The sequence below is a fragment of the Thamnophis sirtalis genome, unplaced genomic scaffold, assembly GCF_051295495.1.
Source record: "Thamnophis sirtalis isolate CommonGarterSnake01/CBP01778 unplaced genomic scaffold, rThaSir2_p1.2 scaffold_13, whole genome shotgun sequence".
Lineage (NCBI taxonomy): Eukaryota > Metazoa > Chordata > Lepidosauria > Squamata > Natricidae > Thamnophis > Thamnophis sirtalis.
In genome coordinates this window covers 26,460,901-26,486,566 of record NW_028261393.1, presented here as the reverse complement: position 1 = coordinate 26,486,566, position 25,666 = coordinate 26,460,901, and the positions used below count along the sequence as shown (strand labels likewise).

At 40.2% G+C, this 25,666-nt stretch overlaps 1 protein-coding gene across 4 annotated transcripts in view; it reads left to right on the top strand.

Moving 5' to 3' along the window:
* ADGRB2 (adhesion G protein-coupled receptor B2) overlaps nt 1-25,666 on the top strand; it is a 253,569-nt gene that overhangs the window by 91,947 nt on the left and 135,956 nt on the right. The gene's annotated exons all lie outside the window — the stretch shown is intronic.

The window sequence follows — 25,666 nt, the reverse complement described above, 5'->3', positions numbered from 1 at the left end:
GGGAGAAGAAGATTCTCTTCTCTAGGTTTGTGATTTGGATGGTGGGATCACAGCTCTTAAAGACCACATTCAGGGCTGCAGTGTCAAGGGCTTTTGGAAGCATACCTGGTTGAAGATGGCAATGGCACTTAGACTTATATACCGCTTCACAGTGCTTTACCGCAGTGGTGAAATTCAATTATTTTTACTACTGGTTCTGTGGACGTGGCTTGGTGGGCATCACAGGGGAAGGATACTGCAAAAGCTCCATTCCCTCCTCATTCCTGGGGGAAGAATATTGCAAATTCTCCACTCCCACCGCACTCTGGGTCCAGCCAGAGATGGTATTTGCCAATTCTCTGAACTACTCAAAATTTCCACTACCGATTCTCCAGAACCTGTCAGAACCTACTGAATTTAACCCTTGCTTTACAGCCCTCTCTAAGTGGTTTACAGAGTCAGCCTCTTGCCCCAACAATCTGAGTCCTCATTTTACCAACCTCGGAAAGATGGAAGGCTGAGTCAACCCTGAGCCTGGTGAGATTTGAACTGCCAGATTGTAAGCAGCCGGCAGGCAGCAAAAACAGCTTGCAGTATTACATTCTAACCACTGTGCCAACATGGCTCTGAATACACACTCTGAATTTTCCTCTTAGGATTTCAGCTTTCAAATGTCCTGCGTTGTATAATACTAAATGCTCATCACTTTTTAACCATCCAAATCATGAAAGATGATTTAAGGAGCATCAGTACCTAGTTATTTGCAAGTAGCAAGGTCAAAGCTCCTTCAAATTGGCCTCTACTCATCCTAACATGGGATAATATAGAAGGGGATCTCCTTTGCCATCTTCTGGGGCAGGTATGATTAAGTTAAGTGTTTGTGTGGGTTGTTGCTATTTATTAAAACGTATTAACCTGCTGCCTATTGAAGATTTTCAGCAATTTGTCATTAAAAACCAACATTAAAGGCAATAATTAAAATCGAGTACCTTTTTAAAAGGTGCATTTTTAGGTTGTGTGGTTGTTAAGGTAGATTGCCATGGAGAAAATCTATCCATGTGGTTGCTAAGAGCTGACATCAACTTGATGATGCATAAACATTGGACTAGGATGAGGAAGGATGAGTACATAGATATGTAGATAGAAAGGTCCACAAAGTGAGTCCTTAGAAGTCACGAAGGAAGTCATTTTAAAACATACACCCAACTGCAAGAGGAAATGGTATAAGTTGCCCAGAATCATTACAGTGAAATGTGCGGTTTTAAATTAAGCAAATATATAAATACTGTGTTTCCCCAAAAATAAGACAGGGTCTTAATTTCTTTTGACCCCCAAAATAAGTGTGTGGCCTTATTTTTTGGTAGATTTTATTATTTTTGAGGTGCAGGAGGCGGCGAGTGTGGTCACCTCATGGTGGCTGCTGTGTTGCAATATTTTCAGGGAGGGCTTATTTTAGTGCATGTGCTCAGAAGCCCAATTGGGCTTATTATCCTGGGAGCAGGGGTGAAATGCTACCGGTTCACACCAGTTTGTGCGAACCTGTAGGGATGATTGTCATTGGTTCTGTGAACCAGTAGTAAAAAAACGCTTCCGAAGATTGGCGGAAGCCTTTTTCCCACTTTTTAAAACTATTGGGCGAAAGGCAGGAATAAAATGCTTTAAAAAGTGGGGGGGAAAGTTTCCATGACAATTAGCTGTGCCATGTGATTGTCGAAACTTTATTTTTCACTTTTTAAAGAATTTTTTTACTACCTATTCACCCAAACTGGTAGTAAAAAGAATGCTTTAAAAAGTGAGAAAAAAGGTTCCCACAATCGCACGACACAGCTGAACCTTTTTTTTTACTTCAAAAGAATTTTTTACTACCAGCTCAGGCGAATAGATAGAAAAAAATGCTCTACAATTTTTAAATAGTTGGCCACACCCACTAGTCACATGACCCACCAAGCCACGCCCAGAGAACCGGTGGCAATTTTTTTAAAATTTCACCACTGCCTGGGAGGTCTTATTTTAATGGGAAACAGGATAGAGTTGTAATTTATTATGCATCCATTGTGGCATCCTAACTGGCGTGAATGCAAGACATTTTTTTTCACACCGAGAATGTCATTCAAGGTGTCACATTGTGTCTCTGAGAATTCTGTAATTGAACTCTGGGAGAACGTATCAGTCTCTTCAGACTCAAAACAACTCAGCAGGCCATGAGTTTGCAGATGCAATGCATGCTGGAAAAAATGGCTTTCTTACTGCATGTTGTTTCCACAGTGTAAGCCTTCGAATGGGCTTCACGCTGTGCCTTATCAGATTTGAGTTGAGTCTTCCTTTATCCGCTCCCTCGTCATCCCCCTTACCTCTGCAGCTCCCATCATTTGTGCATTACCTCTTTCAACACTTAATGAAGGAGCATTAAAGTCAGTGTTTGAGCTCCCTGAGGTAGGGGCTTTGGGGTTTTAGGTCAGGTGAATTAAGGGGGGCATCTCTGAAACTTTTAAAAAGTTGGGGAAATGTCCTCCTGAGGTAGGGATCTAAGATCCCTGAGAAAGCCAGGTAGAGAAGGTGGCCCTTTTACACCATTTGTCAAGGACTCCTTCATCTCTCTCCTTTCTTTGGTAAAGTCATACTGGTGTTCTGACCTAGGCTTCCTGAGAAAGTAAAAAGCACAAACTTAGTCCCCAAAATACCTCTTTTTATTGCTGTGAATTAAGTTCATTCACAGCCTGTAATGAGTCACAAATAGTTTGTAAAGAGTCCGACAGAAGTCTGCCAAAGTCTTTTGGGATAAGACTGATAAGCACCCACCTTTATCTCCCTTGAAACACTGCCAAAGACCTAATTGCCAATTAGTTTTGCAAGGCCACACAGAACACAGAGTCAAAACAGAGTTTCCGAGTTTAAACCGACCAGAATGAACAAAGTAGCTTCCTGCAAAGACTCACGTCCCTTTGCTCCTTTTTATGTCTTATGGGAGGGGCCAATCATCTCCAAGCCTTGCCCCTTTTGTCTTAACTGTTCTTGCCTTCTGGCAGCTCTGCGCATGCACACACTGGAAACAGGCTCCCCCTGTTCCTCTGCCTTGCTGATGTCCAACTCTGGAGGCTCTGGATGCACATAACTCCCAGATGTCCCTGCCTCTGATGAAGAGCCCTCGTCCGAGCCTTCCCCAGACTCAGGGACTGGACCATGTTCCTCCCCAACCTCCTCACTGTCCGTCTCTGCTGCCAGCTCCGCAGGCCACCAGCAAACCACAATAACTGGTTTCTACAAATCCTGAAAAACGTTTAATAGCTTGGTCTTTTTTTAAAAAAATGAAAGAGTTTACCAATGATTAATAGTCTGTGCTCATGATGGCGAAACAGTGGTAGAACACCAATGGGTTTCCAAGCCTGAAAACATCAAATGGAGCTGAATTTTCCAGCATCCATTGGGGCATTGTGAGAGGCCTGGATTTTTGACACCGCCTTGACTTTGGGACTCATCAAAGGCTACCCCTCTTCCATTTTTCTCCTCAGGGTGCTGTGAGCAAATTATTCTTTTTGAACCCAGGTTTTCAGTTTCTTTTCATGTAGAAATGAATGACAAATTGTGGGGCCTTGTTCAGAAGTTTGCTGAGGACTTTTGGAGAGAAAAGTGACTCATAACAGCATGCAATTGGCATGTCAAAAAAGAGAACTCTGTGTAAGAAATAGGAGGCTTCTATAGGTATAATGATACCTTTATTAAACCTGATTGGAAATCAGAAAATAGCAAACTGCCCTTTGTGGTTTCACAACTGGTTCAGCCAATGTCGCCAAAGCCAAAAGGTGTTCAGTTTTATTTAGAATAGTGCAAACTGCAGCGGGTAACACAAGCCAGCTGGCTGTGGTTTAGTGTACCATATTGAAGCAAACTATGGCTTAGCTCAGTTGGAACCGAAGCCACAGAATCTATCTTTGGACGTGCTGTTAAAAATAGCCACCAATGGAGGGAAGGGGACCAGATTGTTTTGTGGTAAGCATGGTGGTACATGCCAAATCTGCAGTATTTTTAATCGTATTGTATTCTTCATGGAGTAATTATCATGCCTTGGCCTCAGTGCAAGTTCCACTTAGCATCCCGAGATGAAGAAGTTATGACCACTCTCTGGGCAGCAATTATTCAGGTGTGCTTCCACTGTTAATCTGCCAATGTCTGAGTCTCTGGAGGAATGGAGAGATCAGAATTTAAAAAAGACAAAGCAAGAAGAGAACAGGATAACCCTCTAGCAAAGCTGGAGTAATTTTAGAAGGTAACCAGTTATTGTCAGAGTTCAGGAAAGGCAAAGCATTTACTTATTTGTTTGTAAAAAGTATTGTTTGCCCATCTTACCACAGAGTAATTCTTGGAGGCTTACAATATTAAAAAAGATAAAACTATGGACAAAATAAATTAAATGTACTCAAATACTCAGTCCTAGCTAAAATGACAGAATAATAAATTTGGAAGGGAATTTGTGGGGTCTTCTACTCCAGACCCCTGCTCAACCAGGAGACCCTATGCCATTCCGGACAAGTGGCTGTCTAGTCTTTTCTAAAAAGCCTCCAGTGAGGGAGCACTCACAGCCTCTGGAAGCAAGCCATTCCACTGGTTTATTGTTCTACTGTCAAGAAATTTCGCCTTAGTTCTAGGTTGATTCTCTCCTTGATAAGTTTCCATCCATTGATTCTTGTCCTGCCTTCGAGTGCTTTGGAAAATAGATTGAACCCCTCTTCTTTGGGGCAGCCCCACAAATATTGGAACTGTGCTATCATGTCTCCCCTAGTCCTTCTTTTCATTAAACTCGACATACGAAGTTCCTGCAACCATTCTGCATATATTTTAGCCTTCAGCCCCCTAATCAGCTTTGTTGCTCTTCTCTGCACTCTTGCCAGATGGGGAGGGAGGCAGAGGTGGTATTCAGCAGGTTCTGAGCAGTTCTGGAGAAGCGGTAATGGAAATTTTGAGTAGTTTGGAGAACAGGTAAATACCATCTCTGACTGGCCCCATCCCCATCTATTCTCTGCCTCCTGAATCCCAGCTGATCAGGAGGGAATGGGGATTTTGCAGTAACCTTTCTCCTGGATTAGGGAAGGAATGGATAAGTATCCTTCCCCTGCCACACTCAGCAAGACATGTCCACCAAACCACACCCACAGAACCGATAGTAAAAAAAAATTGAATCCTACCACTGGAGGGAGGAAGTAGGATAAGAACTGGGGAAGTGAGATATGTTATTAATATTTCAATGATGCTGAATGTGAGACCACCATTTGAAGCTCAAACCAACTGGCAGAGCCAGGGAAGGTCTGGAGGATTGGAGCTGACTTCACTCAGGGGGCAAGATGTTCCAAAGGATACATTAAAAATATTTGGCTTAAGTATAAATGAAATACAGATGAAAGTTAAGTAGAAAATTGCCTAGTTCTTTTCCAGATGATCATCCTGGTAGAATCTGATATTTCTTGATAGTTGGAAGTTTCAGCAGTGTTTTCCAGACTACATTCACAAGCCATTCCCTCAAATGTCCTCCTTTGAATTTTCTTTGGCTGATGAGAGATGTGTTTTGGGTAACAATGGAAAATCCATTTTGACTTGGAGTATCAATTTGCTTAGCTGGAAAACCTCTGGACCAAGTATAAAAAATAAGACCAATAGAAAAATAGAGGGAAAAAGCCCCAAAGAAACAAACTTCACTCCCTTAAGTTGACCTCCAACTTCATTGGATTCTCCCACAATATCTGGCTGAAATTATATCACAAATAGGAAAGGTGGCATCGTTTGAATGGGAGGGAATTGGGGGGGGGGGGGCATGTAGTAGAGGTTCTCAAATAATGGCTGAGTATTTGCCACATACCTGTGAAGAACATGTTCAGACACATAACACTTAGATCTTCTGGAGATACTCTCTTCTCCTTGCACCTGAAGGCAGAACAAGATGTAATGGATGGAAACTAATCAAGGAGACAACCAACCTAGAAATATGGATAAATATCCTGACAACAGGAACAATTAATCAGTGGAATGGCTTCCCTTTAGAAGTTATGGGTATTCCATCACTGGAGGTTTTTATGAAGAGATTGGACAACCATTTGTCCAGAATAGTATAAGGTCTCCTGCTTGAGTAGGAAGTCGGTGTTCTGACCTAGGCTTCCTGAGACAGTAAAAATCACACCCTTAGTCCCCAAAACCCTCTTTTATTTAAATGGGTTTGAATTATGTTCATTCATAGCCTGTAATGATTCACAAACAGTTTGTGAAGAGTCAGAAGGAAATCTGTCACAGTCTTTCAGGGTAATGCTGATAAGCACCCACCTTTATCTCTCTTGAAACACTGCCAGAGACCTAATTGCAAGTTTTGCAAGACTGCACGGAGCACAGAGTCAAACCAGAGCTTCAGAGTTTAAACTGATTAGAATGAACAAAATTGCTTCCTGCAAAGGCTCATGTCCATTTGCTCCTCTTTTATGTCTTATGGGAGGTCAATCGTCTCCAAGCCTTACTCCCGACTCACCCCTTTTTTTCTTAACTGTTCTTGCCTCTAGCAGCTCTGTGCATGAGTGCACTGGGAACAGCCTCCCGCTGTTCCTCTGCCTCGCTGATGTCTGACTCTGGAGGTTCTGGAAGCAGCATATAACTCCCAGATGGCCCTGCCCCCCCCCCCTGCCTCTGATGCAGAGTCCTCATCTGAGGCTTCCCCAGACTCCAGGACTGGCCCATGCTCCTCCCCAACCTCCTCACTGTCCAACTCTGTTGCCAGCTCTTCAGGCCGCCAGTGGACCATAACAGTTGGACTAGAAGACCTCGAAGGTCCCTTTGAACTCTGTTATTCTATTACTTGCTTTAACCTCCCAGAATGTTTTTGTGCTTTACCTCTTAACATGGCCATTTTCAGGGTGGGTGATTAAGGTTGGTGATGCTAGTTCTTGATTAATTTTAAACAAATATCTTGATAACAGATCAGGATGTTACCAAACCATGAGATGGAGAGAAACCATCTCTCCTGGCAACAAGAGAATGACATGTAGCCCTCATATACCTCGTGGTTGGGAGAAATTGGTACAAGCAAGTGAACTGTGATTTCACTATAAATAGCCCTTGGGTTTGATTCACAGCAGTCTCTGGAATTATTTTAAAATGGCTTCTTCAGCTTTCCTATAGTAAATCAACTTATCAGAGATTTCATGTCCTTGAAAATGTATTATTGCTTTTTCTTGCCTGGCCAGTCAAAAGAAGCCTGATGGGTACAATGCGGGAGACAGGATTATATTGTGGCTACCCACCAATTTAATTTTGAAACAATACCTTTGGGCCCCATAGGAATGCTCAGGGGCATCTTTGGAAATAAATATGGCACTAGGGAGTGACTGTTTGCATTGAGGGAGACCTTAAGGGATGAATTGACAGAAGATGCCAATAGTTAAAGAAACACATGGCTTGCTTTTCCATTTCCCCAGGCGACAGCCCAATAGAAGGTGAGAACTCATAGAACAGTGATGGTGAAACTTTTCAGCACCAAGTGCTGAAAAGGGAGCACGTGCATGCTTGTCTGGGAGAGGAACTGCCCAGAGGGCATGCGCATGGTGGAAAATGAACTTCCAGTTTCTGGTATGCTTGTCTTCCTGTTACTGGCACACATGTGTGTACAACACTCATTTGCTGGCACGCATGCTCGTGCTGGAGAATGGAAGACCAGCTCTTCCAGGTTCCGGCACTGTCAAATGCATGAAGGCCAGTTGAATGTCGCATGTGCATGCCCACCAGAAACCCGTAAGAGGAACAGGCGACACCACACGTGCCAGGCCACATGGCTCCATGTGCCACTTCAGGCATGCGTGCCATAGGTTCGCCATAATGGTCCTAGAATATCCAGTTATTTGTTGTGCGTGTAGGACTTCTGAGAGCCATAAACTCCAAACCTCTGGAAAGCTCTATATCAGGGGTGTCAAACTCGCAGCTCGCAGGCCAGATGCGTCACACGTTGGCCCTGCTCGGTTCAGCGAAGGGGTGGGGGAAGTCCTGATATGTCACGTGATGCCACCGTGACAAGGCGAGTTTGACACCCCTGCTCTAGATGCTTTTTAGAGTCTCCTGAGGAGACTGTTTTCCTTAAAGCAGAGGCAGGTAGCCTTTTAAAGTTACCCATCACATTTGACAAGAGAAAAATGGACCAGGTGATTTCTCCCAGATTCTTAAGGAGAGGAAGTTCTCTATCATGTTAGAGTTAAAACAGGGCCACTGTTGAAACTCCCACTGAGAGAAGTTCCCTCCTGATCTCTGGAAAGTAAAGAACCAGGAAAGCTTTGTCTGAAATCTTTTTCTCCTCGGAAATAATGTGGAAAAATCAGATCCCTTTCATCACATCCGAGTGAGGCCAAGGAGAAAAAAGTTGATGGATAGATTTTTCTAGATAGATTTCAGGTATTTATGCTCCTTTGTGGGATATACATGGATACCTGAAGGGCCGGGATTGAAGGCAAGGGATGGCCAAATCATAAAATGAGGACATGATACAATTGTGCAATTGTACTGAAAGGATGTTACATTCAACAATGGGACTGCTTTTTTTTTTTTTACTACCAGTTCGGTGAGCATGTCTTGGCAGGCGTGGCAGGGGAAGGATACTATAAAACAAAGGTCATAAATATGAACCATTTTCCAAGCATCTGAATTTTGATCACCTGATCATGGGGATGCTGCAAAGGTGGTAACTATGAAAAACGGTCATAAGTCACATTTTTCAGGGTCATTGTAACTATGAATGTTCACTAAATGAACTTTGTAAGTTGAGGACTACCTGTATTGCAGGAGATGACCAGGATGAGCCTAAGGGAGAGTTCAATCATGTTATCAGTCTCAAATCCCTTCTCTACCACAAGAGATTGAAGTCTAGCCCACCTTGAGTTCCGTTGACTCTTATCTACCACCAATTTTCCTTGACTGTCAGTAGTTCAGATTCTTGTAGAGAGGGTTGGCATGAAATAAACCTGTACTCATTTATTTCATTTTGGCTCCTGACTTTGGCTCTATCTATCTATTGTTATTTCTTAATCTGAACAAAGCATATAACTCATGAATGCATCATATTAGCAATTCTAAAACTACACATATATTTCTATAATAAAAAAATATAACAGAACATTCCCTACATTCAGATTAGACAAATACACAAACATCTAAATTTCATGCATGCATACGTACATACATACATACATGTGGTGAAATTCATTTTTTTTTTACTACTGGTTCTGTGGGCATGGCTTGGTGGGTGTGGTGTGGCTTGGTGGGTATGGCTTGGTGGGCATGGCAGAGGAAGGATACTGCATAATCTTAATTCCCACCCCACTCTGGGGCCAGCCAGAGGTGGCATTTGCCAGTTCTCCAAGCTACTTAAAATTTCCACTATCGGTTCTCCAGAACCTGTTAGAACCTGCTGGATTTCACCTCTGAGAAACTCTAACAGTACACAGTGTTGTATACTGAGTGCAATGAATGACAATAAACAAGCCACACACATCCTTTGCACAATTTTGCCATATAATTAGATCATTATAATGTCATTGTAGCTTTTAATAGATGCTACTGGTCAGTCACAGGGCTGTGGGATTCTGGGTCAGGGCATGGAAAATTGCTAATGCTGGCTATGAACCCTTGACTTGGGTGTTGCAAAAATGATGAATGATTGACTAGACTTTACACTGACAGGTGTTTCTAGAAATTGACACAGCGATCTTGGGTCAGTATGCATGGGCTCTCCATGTGCATCAGATTCAGGAAACATCTGGTTCTCCTTTCATAGCCTTTGAGAAGAATATAAAAGGCTGCAGATGTGAATAATGTTTGGGTCTTGTTTGTGCCACTGATTTAATTTCACATCATGTTTCATCTTCATCCAGTGATATGGGTTTCAAAATGCACATTTTTCTAGGCTTGATAATTGTTGCATATTGAATGCACAGTTGGCTTAATTGTACCACAATCTAACTAGCCATAGACTGGTGTGTGTGTGGGGGGGAGTTTTCTTTACATTTGTTTTTGTCATGTTTCATGTAATTATACTCAAGCAAGATTTAATTTTACTTTTTTTTTCAAAAAGAAATATTTTTAGGGGTGTCTGCAAAATTTGCTATTCTAAGGTCCCTGAAAAACACTGTGTCAACTTATAAAGCATTTGTAGGTCTGTTACCAAGTTACCATGGTAATAAAAGGGGGGGGAGTGCATTCCACCTTCGACTAGAGTTGGATCTCAGATTATTACAGCAGGCTTGTGAGGCATGCACCTCATTGGAGAATGTGATTTATGACAGAGACTGAGGGGAGGGAGAAACATGGGCAAAGTTCAGCCATAATTTAAATGAGGTTGCATCTGACTGCAATGGAGTATTGCTGAAATGGTGTTCCTAAAAAATGACTGGATTTCTTTTGAAACTTGGCTCGAGGCTCATGAATTAATTAGGGCATCTTTCGGAAACCTGACACACTGTATGCTATAACAGAACATGGTTTTGATTTTATTTTGAAAAAGGAAAACCATCTCTAGGAAAGCTTAAAGCAAGGCTTTGCATGGTTGTCATGCTTTGTGCTAGTTTCTGATTCTTTTCTTATCCTTGTCAAGCCACTCTCTCTATCTTTCTGCTTTCTTTCTACCCAGGGTTGAATTTACCTATAAAATCCCAAAGGGTGAGCCTGAGAAATCTCTTCTCTTTGAAAACTATGTTCATGTAAATGTATTTTTTTTCATAGCTAGGAGAAAATAGTAAAAGAAGAGAAAGCAAAGTACCCTGTTTCCCTGAAAATAAGACTCCCGGGATAATAAGCCCAATTGGGCTTTTGAGCACATGTGCTAAAATAAGCCCTCCCTGAAAATATTGCAAGACAGCAGCAGCCATGAGGTGACCACAGTCGCTGCCTCCTGCACCTCAAAAATAATAAGACCTCCCCGAAAATAAGGCCAAGTGCTTATTTTGGGGGTCAAAAAAACCCACAGTAGGTTTTTGGTTTTCAGCAGTAGGCATTTCTATCTTTAAATGGCAATTGTAAATCCTTTACATTTATAAATTCTCTAAATAAATAGAATTGTACTTCCAAGAAAGCTGGAAAGTAGAAAGTTTTTGAAAGGTTGATCTAAATTGCTGGGTTTCACTTATAAGATCTTTAGCGATTTAATTTGGGGACATTGCTATGTATGCTTTGATATTTTTAATGAAGCTGTGGCTACCATTTTTTAAAAAATTCACGTCAATTTTGTGGGCCACTAGTCTCCCAAGCCTGATGCTAAAAGAAATTTTAGAGGATGATTCCGCATCCAGGTCCAGCTGAGTCACAATTTTGCAATTTGTGGAGGAGTTGATGGAAAAGGGAAAATAATTGGTTCTGGAGAAAAGAAAGCTGATGTTGAGCATGTAACTGCAGGATGGATATTAGGATAGAAATATATTGGATTGACTTGAAAAAGAGCATAAATAATTTACTGCCAATCTGCACTTAGCTGGAACTTTTCCCAACATATCACTCATTTATTTACTTTATTTACTTATTAGTTTTTTATCCACTTTTACTACTTTATAAGTAACTCAAGAGACCAAAAATGCCTAATTGTCAGGGTCCTGACCGATGCCCTGATAAAAGCAAGAGCTCTTTCTTCCTCCTATTTTCCTCACAACAGCAACCTTGTGAGGTCTGTTTGGGCTGAAAGGAGTGACAGGCCACACAGAATATCATATTTTTGGAGTATAAGATGCACCTTTTTCCCCTCAAAAAAGAGGGTGAAAATTTGGGTGCAGCTTATACACTGAACACAGCAATTTTGGCCTACTAAAACCCCGCCCCCTTTACAAAAATGGATGTACAGAGGGTTTGGGAGGCTTGCAAAATACTCCTGGGGGCTGGGGAGGGCAAAAAGGAGCAAAAAATGGGTCTCCCAAAGCATCTACATGCCCCCCCCTTTTTGCAAAAAGCAGGCCATTTTTGCCCCCCACCCAGCCCCCAGGAGCGCTCTACAAGCCCCCCAAAGCCTCTGCATGCCCCCCTTTTTATTAAAAATGAGGTGTGCAGAGGGTTGGGGGGCCTGCAGAGTGACCCCCCCCCTTTTTCAAAAAAATTACCTTTTCAAAATCATGGTGCGACTTATACTCTGGTGCATTTTATAGTCTGAAAAATACAGCACATATATTTCATTTAGCTAACAAGTGTCCCTTGTCAAGTCCAGTCTAAGAATGACAGAGAACAATCAAGCCAAAATACAGTTCTTTATTTGCTTACACCCAATAGACCGAATCTTGCCAGACTAAACCTTTACTATTTTCATAGCAATGGATATCATTTGAGAGATTCTATGGAGTGGCTAACCTAACTCTCTTTCTATCTGTCCTATCCAGCTCTGGGGTTTACTATCTCCTCACGCCCTTGGATTGTGTTCCTTTCTTCCTGAGAAGAGCAATTTCATTGTAGTCCCACATCATTAGCAAGGTTCAACTAAACCATAATATGCTTGGCTATTTATAACTAAGTTCTGATTTTGAAATTTGATGTGGTTTCACACAGCCTTCTCCAACCTGGGTATTTGGCTGTGGTGTGAACCTTAACATGCAGAATTCCTAGCTCCTGCATTCACTGCTGAAATTTGTAGACCGTGAAGACCACATGTCTTGAGGATGAGCAGATTGGGCAGGATTTTCTGTGTTTTGTGAACCTAGCACAGTTGTGACATACTCAGTAAACCACTGTTTGGTAAGCCATGGCTTAGCATTATCTGTCAACTCAATAATTCTCTCTAGATCTCTCCTTTAAAACTTGTACCAATTGACTTCTAAGTCCTAGTGTGGAAGCTGGTTTTGCTAAGGTCATCAAAGAGGCTGAGAATACAATACATGGACAAGTGGTAACCTTCTTTCCTGCCCTTTGCACCATGCAAGTGGGAGGATGACGTGCAAGAATTGAATTTTAATTCTACTATAAATAGGGCTTGGATTTCAGACTTGGCAGTCTGTGGAATTCTTTCTAACTCCTTTCTCAATTCTTACAATTAGTTTAGTTATCAAAGACCTGATCCTTGAATAACTGCCTGAGCAACTTCCTGTTCTAATATCAGCTGAGAGACATTTGACAGCAAATATTACAAGGGAGAATATCCTTACCCCTTATGGTTCTAATTTTATAAACCATTCATCATGGCATGCTCGTTTATATTTATATGCCTGTTTTTTTTCTTTTTTACTTTATTTTCTTGGTGTTTCCACCTCTCATTTTTTGTGAAGCGTGACTCACACATCTTTTGTGAGGTCTCACTTTGGAAGCCTTCTGGAGGCAGTAGTGGGTAGAAATAAATGCAAATCACCATGGTTTAAACATTGTCAGCACTAATTCATGCTCTAACCCCAATTATTTTGGAAATTCACCAGATGCATTTGAAGTCCGTAAGGTTCACTTCCTTGAGGTATTTAAGAATCAGGATATGGGCAGGCAGGCATTTTAAGGAATCTAGTGGTGATGCATCAGAAGCAAGAAAAATGCTAGATCCCAGTCTCTTGAGGAAACCTTTATTTGTATTTTCCATGCTTCTGGGTTAGCTGAGTTGATTATAGAAAGGCACTTGTCAGTGCCTCGTCATCCTTCTAGTTTATGTTCTATTCACACTGAAGAAAGTGGGAAACTGGAGACCTCTTGGCTTTTATCCTAAAACAATATTCAGAGCTCTAATGTACCAGCATTCTTCATTCAACAGAATTCATCTCAGGGGCTTCCACAAAAAAGAGGGAATCAAGCTATTCTCCAAAGCATCTGAGGATAGGACAAGAAGCAATAGATTGTAACTAATCAAGGAGAGAAGCAACTTAGAACTAAGGAGAAATTTCCTGGCAGTTAGAACAAATAATCAGTGGAACAACATTGCCTCCAGAAGTTGTGGATGCCCCAACACTGAAAGTTTTTAAGAAGATGATGGATAGCCATTTGTCTGAAGTGGTGTAGGGTTTCCTGCCTAAGCAAGGGGTTGGACTAGAAGACCTCCAAGGTCCCTTCCAACTCTGTTATTCTATCTTTCAAGGATCAGACCAAGGGTCATTGCCAACGCACTTTATATCAATTTTAAATAATCATTTCGTGATCTCACCCACTAATATCCTAGAACACAGAATCATAGGGGTGGAATGGAGCTTGGAAGTCTTTTAGTACAATCTCTTGCTCAAGGCAAGAGAGCCTATGCCATCCTGATCTAATGGTTGTCCAGTCTGTTTTTGAAAACCTCCAGTGATGGAACACATACAACTCTGGCAGGCAAGCTGTTTCATTGATTCATTGTTTTCACTGTCAGGAAATTTCTCCTTAGTTCTGGCTTGAGCTCTCTTTAACAAGCTTCCACTCATTAATCCTTGTCCTGCCCTCTGGTGCTTTGAAGACTAAGTAAACTCCCTCCCCTTTGTGGCAGCCTCTCAAGTACTGGAAGACTGTTGGGTCCCACCTAACCCTTCTCTTTGATAGGCTAGACCAGTGATGGTGAACCTTTTTGGCACCAAACTGGAATGGGTGCACATGTATGTGTACACCAGAGCACCAGAAACCCAAAGACCAGATGGCCAATGTGAATCCCGGCCAGCTGGTCTTTGGGTTTCCATGGCATGCATGCACATTGGTCAGCTGGCCTTCAGGTTTCCAGCGTTTTGCAAAGACCAGTTGGCCAGCGCACATGCCGGAAACCAGAAAAGCAACTGGCGACAGTGTGCATGCCCACAGAGAGAGCTCTGTGTGCCACTTCTGGCACACATGCCATAGTTTCGCCACCATGGGACTAGACATTCCTAGTTCCCTCAACTATTCATCATATTATTTAGACTCCAGGCCCTTTATTATCTTTGTTGTTGTTCTCTGCACACTTTTTAGAGTTTCAGGGTTGTTGTTTTTCGTGGTGTGGTGACCAGAACTTTGAAATATGATCTCAGTTGTGCAGTATTGATTCTTGTGATCTTGGTGGTAGTTGCAAAACTGATCTTTTGGCAGTTGCAGAGCATTGCTGGCTCATTCTTGAGTGATGGTCCACTAGGACACCAAGACTCTCTCTCAGACAGCAGTGTTGAGCCAGGTACCCCTTATTCTATACCTGTGAAATTTGGCTTTTCCTGCCTATGTGCAGGACCTTAATTTCTCACCACTGAACTGCAACTTGTTGGATATCTAAAGCTTGGAAAATCGTGGGAGATTATCTTGCAAAAAGACACCTTCAAAGTAATGTTCAGAAATTTATCTTGGAGAAATGATAAAAGATAGAAAACGACCAACATGCATCAGCTTGGATCTTTCCTCTAGAGCATTGACAGAGATAAAATGTGAAATACTCATTTAACAACAGAGTTAAATGTTATCAAGTTGGGTTCCATTCTTGATAAATTGTGGACAAATGCTCATCATTTCAACTTGTCTTCAACAATAATTTATAGTTTTTCCAAGGATATTCCTGTGATCTTCATCTTCTCCATCAGCCTCCCCTTTCTGCTTCTTTCAATCTTGCCAAGGATAGTTATCCATCATTTCACATCTCATGTCCAAACTATGAGAGGTTTTGCTTATTGATCGCTACCTCAAGAGAGCAACCAGTTTTTATTTGCTTCAGGATTGATTGGCTAGTTCTTCTTGCAGCCCATGGTGCTCCTAGGAACCATCACCAAATCCATAATTCAAAGTTTATTTTCTTTCTCTTGCTCTTTCTCAGTGTCAAATTTCACAGCCAAACCTTTATCACTGTAAAGATCATTGCTTTAACTATTCTTGTCTTTGTTGTCATAAGAATACCCTTATTCTTCAGGATTGTGTCTAAATTTGTCAATGCCCTAAGAGTAATCCCCTTTTTACTTCTCCATCCAAATGTCCATTTTTAGTTATTTTTGTGTACATGAAAACAAAGCTGCTAATCACCTTCTTTTCTCCACTGTCAACTGAAAGTTCACTAATCAATTGACTGATACCTTCATTGTCTACTATATAATACCAGTAATAACACAGATGTATTTATTTATTTGATTTCTATAGTCACCAATCTCAGGAAACAACTTTGGGCAGCTTATAATAGATGTTTCACTTTCCAGTTTGCTTTCATAATGTACAACTACTACTAGTAGTAATATTATTAGTGGTGGTGGTAGTAGTAGTCTATTCATTGATTAATCTGTCAGAGTTTGTTGCAGAAAAATCAAATCCAGAAAGCATACATAGATAACTGATTCAGCTGGATTCTAACTTCTTTATATACATAACAACAGACAAATAAAAGTACAATACCAATAGTAGATTATTTCAAAGTGGTAGAAGTTGCAATCAGAATACAAGCAGGAGAGAACATCATCATCTCAGAGTTCAGAGCAGACAGAATAGTTTCAGTTTCGATTCTCAGCACAGACTCAGATCTGTTTTAGCGCCCATTGGCTGACTTAGTTGCTATGCCTATTCATTGGCTGACCTTGTACCCATGTCTCTCCCAGCCATGAATATTCTAACATAATCTTGTGACCTTAGCAATAAAATAAGATAAGGTAAGGTAAAATTCAGCACATATTACACATTCCATAATAAAGTAGGTAGGAGAAAATAGAATGATATACCAGTAATACATATGTCGTAACACAAGAAGTCAGTAAAGAGATACATGAATCAAACTTATCCCAATTTGTTCAATGTATCCGGCACTTAGGACCACTACCTTACTTATAAACTTAGCAGTCCTCATGCAATATGTACATTTGATCCTAGGAGGAAATAATACAATCTGTAGTTCAGATCCTAGTGGGCTGTTCTTTCCAATAGCAATGATAAATATTTAAACCTAATATATTAGACAGTTGAATAAGATATGAAAAATATTTTCAATTACTGGGGTATCTCACATGCAGATTCTCTCCTAAGATGGCAACTGGTAGAAGCTTCCATACTTACCCATGGAACCCAACAACTCAAATCTTTCTCTAGAGTAGGCCCTTCTTAAAATTTCTGTCAAAGTCAATGACAGTTATTTTTCAAGTTGAAAAATAGTTTTATTCTTAGCCAACCAACCCAGGGATCTATTTTTAGCCAACAATTCCATGTTGGTTTGAGCAATAATATCTAGGACTCTCTGTTTAAAAAAAAATCCCTTGCCTGGGTGGCCCTTGAGAGTAGATGTTGAGAAGAAAATCCATGTTGGAAAATTGGCTGACCCAGAAGTTGAGCTGGGCCATGTTTACAGTATCTATTCTATTAAGCCTATCTTAGGAAGTCTTATCAGATCCTCAAATGGATCCTCTACCAGTATGTGAACATTTTAATTATGAAATGATTATTTAAGGAATAGATGCTTGTTTCCACTCTGATCGTAGAAGCAGATGTGTTCCTGTCAGTTCCCAGTGTTCATCCTAAAAAAGGGTCTGAACTTATTCAATAAGTTATAGCTTTATTAAAGGTAAAGGTTCCCCTTTATGTGCTAGTCGTTCCCGACTCTAGGGGGCGGTGTTTATCTCTGTTTCAAAGCCAAAGAGCCAGCGCTGTCCGAAGACATCTCCGTGGTCATGTGGCCAATATGACTAAATGCCGAAGGCGCTGTTACCTTCCCACCAAAGGTGGTTCCTATTTTTTTACTTGCATTTTCTACTTGCTTTTGAACTGCTAGGTTGGTAGAAGCTGGGGCAAGTAATGGGAGCTCACTCTGTTACGCAGCACTAGGGATTCAAATTGCTGAACTGCCGACCTTTCTGATTGACAAGCTGAGCATCTTAGTCACTGAGCCACTGCATCCCTCTATAGCTTTATTAAGGCCCTACAATTCTGCATCATAGGTTAGCATTGGGTCTATTTTTGCCCTGAATGCTTTCAATATAGGGGTCATGCTTTCATCATGAGGTCTTATACTTTTATGTATTTATTTCCACCAGTATTAAATTGTCCCAAGCTTTCAATTTTAAAGCGTGAAATAACTACAGCCATAGACCAACATAAATGGATGTCCAATCACCATCAAGTCAGATGCAATGTCCTCTTAAAATTCCATGTAATCTCTCTTCCTTTTGATTCACAAATCATTGTTGCTTCCATTTTTCAGATTGTTAAATAAGGTGAAGCCGATCTTCTATTTATCTTCCACTTGCCATATTTTCCAGTCCTGCTGTTTCTAAAGTATTTACACTGTATAAGTGAAACTATACATACTTGCCATTATTTTTCCCTGTTTTGAATACTCTGTTTTCTCCAAATTTACTACTAAGGGTGGTTTCTCATTCATTAGCAATAGCAATAGCAATAGCAGTTAGACTTATATACCACTTCATAGGGCTTTCAGCCCTCTCTAAGCGGTTTACAGAGTCAGCATATCGCCCGCACAGTCTGGGTCCTCATTTCACCCACCTTGGAAGGATGGAAGGCTGAGTCAACCTTGAGCCGGTGAGATTAGAACCGCTGAACTGCAGATAACAATCAGCTGTAGTGGCCTTCAGTACTGCACTCTAACCACTGCGCCACCTCGGCTCAGTTGTAAAAGTTCCTCAATTATTTTTACACCCCTACACTCGGGTTAGGAAAATGTAGTTGCAACACTCACATAAGACAGAGAAATAATTGCTGGGCTTCTACAATGTACCCAACCTATTTAGGTCTCCTTTTGCATATTGTACAAACTCAACCATTGAACTAAATTATATACAGCAAAGTTAGATTAAGGGATTAGAACCAATTTAAACTTTTCGGTGTGAGGCAGAGCATGAATACTCATAAAAAATTCATAATGAATATTCCATTTGCAGTCCTGTATTAAGATTCCAAAGAATTTTGATAGGCTGGAACGCAGCTGAAACCAACACAAGGGAAGTCAAGTAAGATAAATGAAGGTCTTGCAACTCTGGTACAGATATTGATGGGAGAGATCAGAGTTGGCAGCAGAAAATGAGAAGAAGATTCAACTGCTTCAGTGGAGAAGCTGGGCGGGAGGCAGCAGTGTGATGCAACTGTAAAAAAAAACAAGAAAGAAAAAAAAATAGGCTGCATTAAAAGAGATATAGCATCCAGTACTTTGGAAGCTTGTTTATTTTTTTAAGTTTTTAATTTTTTATATATGTATGTATGTGTATGTATGTATGTGTGTGTATATATATATATATATATGTATGTATGTATGTATGTATGTATGTATGTATATATATATATATATATATGTATATATATATATATATGTATGTATGTATGTATGTATGTATGTATGTATGTATGTATGTGTATATATATATATATGTATGTATGTATGTATGTATGTATGTATGTATGTGTATATATATATATATATATATATATATATATATATATATATATATATATATATATATATATATATATATATATATATATATATATATATATATATATATATATATATATATATATATATATATATATATATATATATATATGTCAAACCAATGCATGAACAGTGTGGCATGTGGGCGCCATACATCCCAACACAAACAAAACTGATCAAATTCAGGATTATTATTGCATTCAATCAATCTATGAAATTCCCATTACAATATACTATATTAAGTTACAATCTATCATTATTCAAATATTCCACCTCTTTGTCATTATTTCTTCAATTTCATCAACTAAAAGTGTAATACATTAATATTCCCTTTATTTCTAACTCTTACTCTAGTTTTTAATCATATCATCCTACATTGAAAAGCTTTTGCTTTCTTTCCTGTCTAACCTCTAATCATAAAGTGGTTAATACCACTTTATAATGCTGTGGTAAGGCCACACTTGAAATGCTGCATTCACTTTGGTCGCCACAATGTAAAAAAGATGTGGAGACTCTAGAAAGAGTCCAGAGAAGAGCAACAAAGATGATTAGGGGACTGGAGGCTAAAACAGACGAAGGACTGTTGCAGGAACTGAGTATGTCTAGTTTAATGAAAAGAAGGACTAGGGGAGACATGATAGCAGTGTTGCAATATCTCAGGGGTTGCCACAAAGAAGAGGGAGTCAAACTGTTTTCTAAAGCACCTGAGGGTAGAACAAAAAGCAATGAGTGGAAACTAATCAAGGAGGAAAACAACTTAGAACTGAGGAGAAATTTCCTGACAGTGAGAACAATTAATCAGTGGAACAACTTGTCTCCAGAAGTTGTGAATGCTCCAACACTGGAGGTTTTTAAGAAGATGATGGATAACCATTTGTCTGAAGTGATGTAGGGTTTCCTGCCTAGGCAGGGGGTTGGACTAGAAGATCTCCAAGGTCCCTTCCAACTCTGTTATTTTATTCTATTATATATCATCAGCCTATAAGAAAAGAAAAAGAGAAAGGGGGCAACCTTAAATTCTACAAGACATGTAGAAGCCAAATATTTTAAACCTGGAAAAGTGGAAGTATGGGAGAGATCTTCTCTAGGCAGAAGATGGAGCAGCATTGTTTTTTTTTTTTCATGGAAATGTCAGTCATGCAGATTTGGGCTGAATGTTAAGAGAAGCTTCTCAACCGAGGAAATTTTTCAACAGTGAAACAGCCTGCCGGGAGAGAGCTGGCAGGGGCTACGAGACGGACAGTCACTTGCCAGCAATACTGCCGTTTCATCCTTCATTGAAGATCCTGCAATGTGCAAGGGGCTGGACTAAATCACCTCCAAGGCCCCATTATGATTTAATGAGGCATTTTTATTGGCTCCTACCTATAGTAGCAGAAGCAGACAGCAGGTTTTTTTGCACAGCTTCAGTGAGGCCACCGTCCTCACCAGCTGCTGCAAACCGCTTCATAGAAACTATCGAGAGCTTTACTTTTCCCCTATTTTTTTGTCAACATTCATCTTGTCCTTTGGGTACTGGTGCTGTTCAAGAGAAGACTTCTGGCCAAGCTTATGCAAGATGCACCAGCTCCTTTGGCTACATTCAGCTCACAGCCATTTCTTTTGAGCTGCCAGGCCTCTAAGGGAGGCCAAGTAGTACCATCTGGTCTACTGGAAAGGCTTCTTCTTAGCTACTGATTTTAGATTTGCATCCCTTAGGATTTGGGGCTATAAGAGCCAGGTTTCTGGCTAATGGAAAGATCAGGTCTTACCACCAAGCATGACTAACTATAGTGATTAACTATGGGGAGGTAATCTCAACAGCTGGCAGAACCTTCTCTGAATTCAGAATCTAAGCAGGGTCTTGAGGATGAGTAGAAGGGTGTCAAAACTCTAAGCTAAATAGAGAAGGAAAAAAAAAAACAACCTTGGAAGAAGGTAGTGCCAACCATTTCACAATGTTGCTGAGAAAGTTAAAGTTGTGTCCAGGACATGATCTAAAGTCAACATGGTTTTGTTTTTCAGAACTGGCAGAGATAAATATAAAGGAGTTCAGATTAAGGAAATATTTTGACAGGTAAAAGGAGAGAGACATCATGAGTTAGGCAGGGAAAGCAATCTATGAAATGATATCCTTACAATCAGATCAGATAGTGGCTATATGTTGTTCTTCAAAAGTTTACTTTTCTACTTTCTTGGTCCAAGGTTGATTTTAATCAGTAACATAATGTTGGCACTCAGCCTACTACTTCACCAAATCTATCGTATCTCGTTTACATCTAGATTGAGCAAAACTGAAGCTATCCTCACTAGATAGCTTTGTATTTATAAAATCAAATGGAATTTTACTAAGGAAAAATGATCAACTCATGTTGGTGGGAAGGAATCAATTAACCTGATGAAGAAGGCTAGAATGGGAAAGGGCAATGGATTTGAATATTGCTGATGATGCTATAGTATATTTCAATTTGTCAGGAACACTGAGGCCAAATCTAACCATCATAGGTCACCAATGTACATCAGCACCTTCTCTTCTAATATGATGATGATGATGATGGTGATGATGATGATGATGATGATGACGACGATGATGACGATGATGATGTAGAAGTAGTAGTAGTAGTAGTAGTAGTAGTAGTAGTAGTAGTAGTAGTAGAAGAAGAAGAGGAAGAGGAAGAAGAGGAGGAGGAGGAGGAGGAGGAGGAGGAAGAAGAAGAAGAAGAAGAAGAAGAAGAAGAAGAAGAAGAAGAAGAGGAAGAAGAAGAAGAAGAAGAAGAAGAAGAAGAAGAAGAAGAAGAAGAAGAAGAAGAAGAAGAAGAAGAAGAAGAAGAAGAAGCTTCTTTTCCAGGGCCTTAATTTATCTCCTTGTAAAAAATTTCTCCCCTCCCCACCGCATTTTTTCTTCTGCCTGTCTTTCCCTCTTTCCAGATAACACAGGAAAAGGAAAAATTGAGGACACCCAAGATAAGTAATAGCTTTTGGAGACCACAGATTGGAAGATTCTACAAGCAAGGAAGACACAGCCTAGAACTGATCTTAGCAGGCTTAAAAAAAATCCAACTCCCTGGAAGCCAGAAGTCTTTTCAAGATTTCTTCTCCCAGTTTCAAAGCTTCTTCCAGACTCTCCTCCTTTTCAGATACTTTCCTATGATGAGGTGGCATCAAGGCTTGCTTTTCTCCTTTGTCCTACTTGTTAAGTAATACTCATGAAGACTTAGATAAATGCTTGAGAGACTTTGTGTGTAGCTCTGGACCAGGAACTGAAGTGTCATCTTGTGCTTAGTTGCTAGCTTCATCTGAAACAACTTGTTCCATTACATTTGCTGCTTCTGCCAGCAAAAATAGGAGCCACGCAGTTAAGTGTCACAGAGTTGAATAGTGATTCTTCCTCTGATAGAGCTACAGCCTATTGCTCCATACATTTTTGGCCTGCAAAAAAGGATATTAAATTTGATCCTGTGGTCTCACTGCTGGATCTTGATTCCTAAGCAATGTATTCATATCCCAATATTTTTTGTAAAAAAATGTTACAGTTTATTGTAAGTTAAAATATAAATACAAATACAATTTTAACACATTAGGAAGAAAAGAAGAAAGGAAGAGGGAGAAAGGGAGGTAAGGAAATAAAGAAAAAGGGAAGGGAAGGGAAGGGTGGAAGGAAGGAAGGAAGGATGGAAGGAAGGAAGGAAGGAAGGAAGGAAGGAAGGAAGGAAGGAAGGAAGGAAGGAAGGAAGGAAAAAAGTACTGACTTCTAATATTTTTCAGTACAATAGAATATAAAAGTTACAACTTACAACCTTTCTAGAACAACAAAAAAATCACTGTAATAATCAAAACCTAAAATTAGACTTCTATTTTTTTCTCATTTTTGAGTTAAAAGACAGAAGAAGCTTCCAAATAAAAACAAAACTAGATAATGTTTTCTCTCTTAATTAACACAGTCAATTTTGCCCTCTCTGCCAACTCCATCACCTTCGCCATCACCATCCATTGTGGGAATTAGTATACCTTCCCATCTTTGCGTGTATAAGATTTTTGCTGCTATAGTAAGTTTCAAATTTTCATTCAAACTTTTTTGTCCATCAAACCTAAGAGGAAAAATTAAGGGTTCATTTTTATATTTAACAATCTTCTGAATTATAAAAATCTGATCCCAATATTTCTTTGCTTTGTCCAGCAGAGATGATAGACACAACCCTCAATCTGAAGGCATGTGGACAAATGGATTTAAGTGCACATTGAATTACACTCATGTCCCAATTGTGTTATAATTTGGGATTTTCCTTCTTACAGCATTGGCTGCTTCTGATAGGCCCTGCTAGTAAGGAAATGCACAATGTTGTTGCCTTGGACTATGGATGTGGCTAGGAGAAGAATATGATATCTAGTTATCATTTCTGTATTAATGTGTTGCCCTGCATAACTGGGCAAAAATCAAAGAACTAACAGTTACACAGATTGCATTAAAGTTACTTTAAAGTTGCTTTTGTTTGGGATAAATACACTATATTTGTGTTTTTTCACATTTAAACATTTGCAACCATACGCTTTAGCAAAATACTTCTAAAATTACAGCAATCATATCCGTTCAATACATGCTCTTTAATATTAAGCTGCTATTTCTCAGTGTGTTCTTTTGTATCTTCCTTGCAGCCATGGTAAACAATGCAACTTTTTTTTGTTACAAGTTCATCTCCTTCAGACAATAGAAAATATATTTTTTCCCTGTCCAAACTAAAAATATATAGTTGGACTAATAAGGACGTAATGAATTTGGCTCTAAATTCTTGATAAAGTTTGCTATGAAATAATTAATGGGTCAAATCAGTGGTGGGATTCAAATTTTTTTACTACCCGTTCTGTGGGCATGGCTTGATGGACATGTTGCTTGGTGGGCGTGGCAGGGGGAAGGTTACTGCAAAATCCCCATTCCCTCCTGATCAGCAGGGATTCGGGAGGCAGAGAATAGATGGGGGCGGGGCCAGCCAGAGGTGGTATTTGCCGGTTCTCCAAACTACTCAAAATTTCCACTACCAGTTCTCCAGAACTGCTCAGAACCTGCTGAAGACCATCTTTGGGTCAAATCTTTCACTTGTAAGTTATTAAAAATGCATAAAAGGTGTACAGTTTGTAATCTGTTGTAACTTCAATCCAGATAGACAGTTGGCAATACAGAATCCTTGGTATACCAAATTCCAAGGAATCCTCAGGCTCCTTTATAATGAATTAAGTCAGAGAATCTCTTTTGAATCCTTCAAAATGCCTCTTGGTCTCTTCCCACCTGGGCTGAGTAGTCATTTATGAGATAAGCCGTCAATTGTTTTGTCTGCTGTTCCCTCTTCCTTTTTCTCCGTCCTTCTGTAATCTCTCACCATCAGCTGCTTCTTGTATTTGGTTGATACTTTCACCTTTGAAGTCTAAGCAAGCACCCTAATTTTATCCATCAGTCTTTTGCATTGTAAAACTCATCAATTGCTTGTTTGAAAAATCTGTCCCAGGAAAGATCAACCCCCTCCAGCAGTGGGATTCACTTACCTTCCCTACCGGTTTGCAAATGTTTCGCTTGCATGCGCCGTGTCTGTGCATATGCATGGCCTTCTGTGCATGCATAGTGCTTGTACATTATGTCGGGGTGGGTGGGTGGAGCCTCCTGCAGTCTCTGCTACTGATTCGCCCAAAACAGAGAGAACCGGCTGAATACCACCTCTGACCCCCTCCAAAAGGGCCCTTCCAAGGAGAACATAGTCATGTTCATAGATATACTGTATAGAGGAGGAGTGGCAGAGCCCCGGAGTCAAAAGAGGAATCAACATTGAGTCTCTATGTAGCCATAAATAGACCATACCCCTCCCTTGAATTCTGTTAACCCTTACCTAGAGTCAAAATAGGGACACAGTGGCTCAGTGGCTAAGACGCTGGGTTTGTCAATCAGAAAGGTTGGTAGTACAGCAATCTGAATCCCTAACACCGCGTAACAGAGTGAGCTCCCATTACTTGTTTCAGCTTCTACCAATCTAGCAGTTCAAAAGTATGTAAAAAATGCAAATAGAAAAATAAGAAGCACCTTTGGTGGGAAGGTAACAGCGTTCCGTGCACCTTCAGTGTCTAGTCATGCCAGCCACATGACCATGGAGATATCTTCAGACAGTGCTGGCTCTTCGGCTTTGAAACTGAGATGAACACCGACCCCTAGAGTCGGGAACGACTAGCACATATGTGCAAGGGGAACCTTTACCTCAATGTCATAATAGTGCTAACCATTAGTTAAGTAGATTCTTGTGCCTAGGCATGAGCAATAAATATGTTTAGTTGAACCTCACATGTGGTCCTTGTTTTTTGCACCTGACAACTTATTAAAGTTGAAACATTAATAAATGCAATAAAACATAGAGAGAATTAACAAGGTTAAGCAGA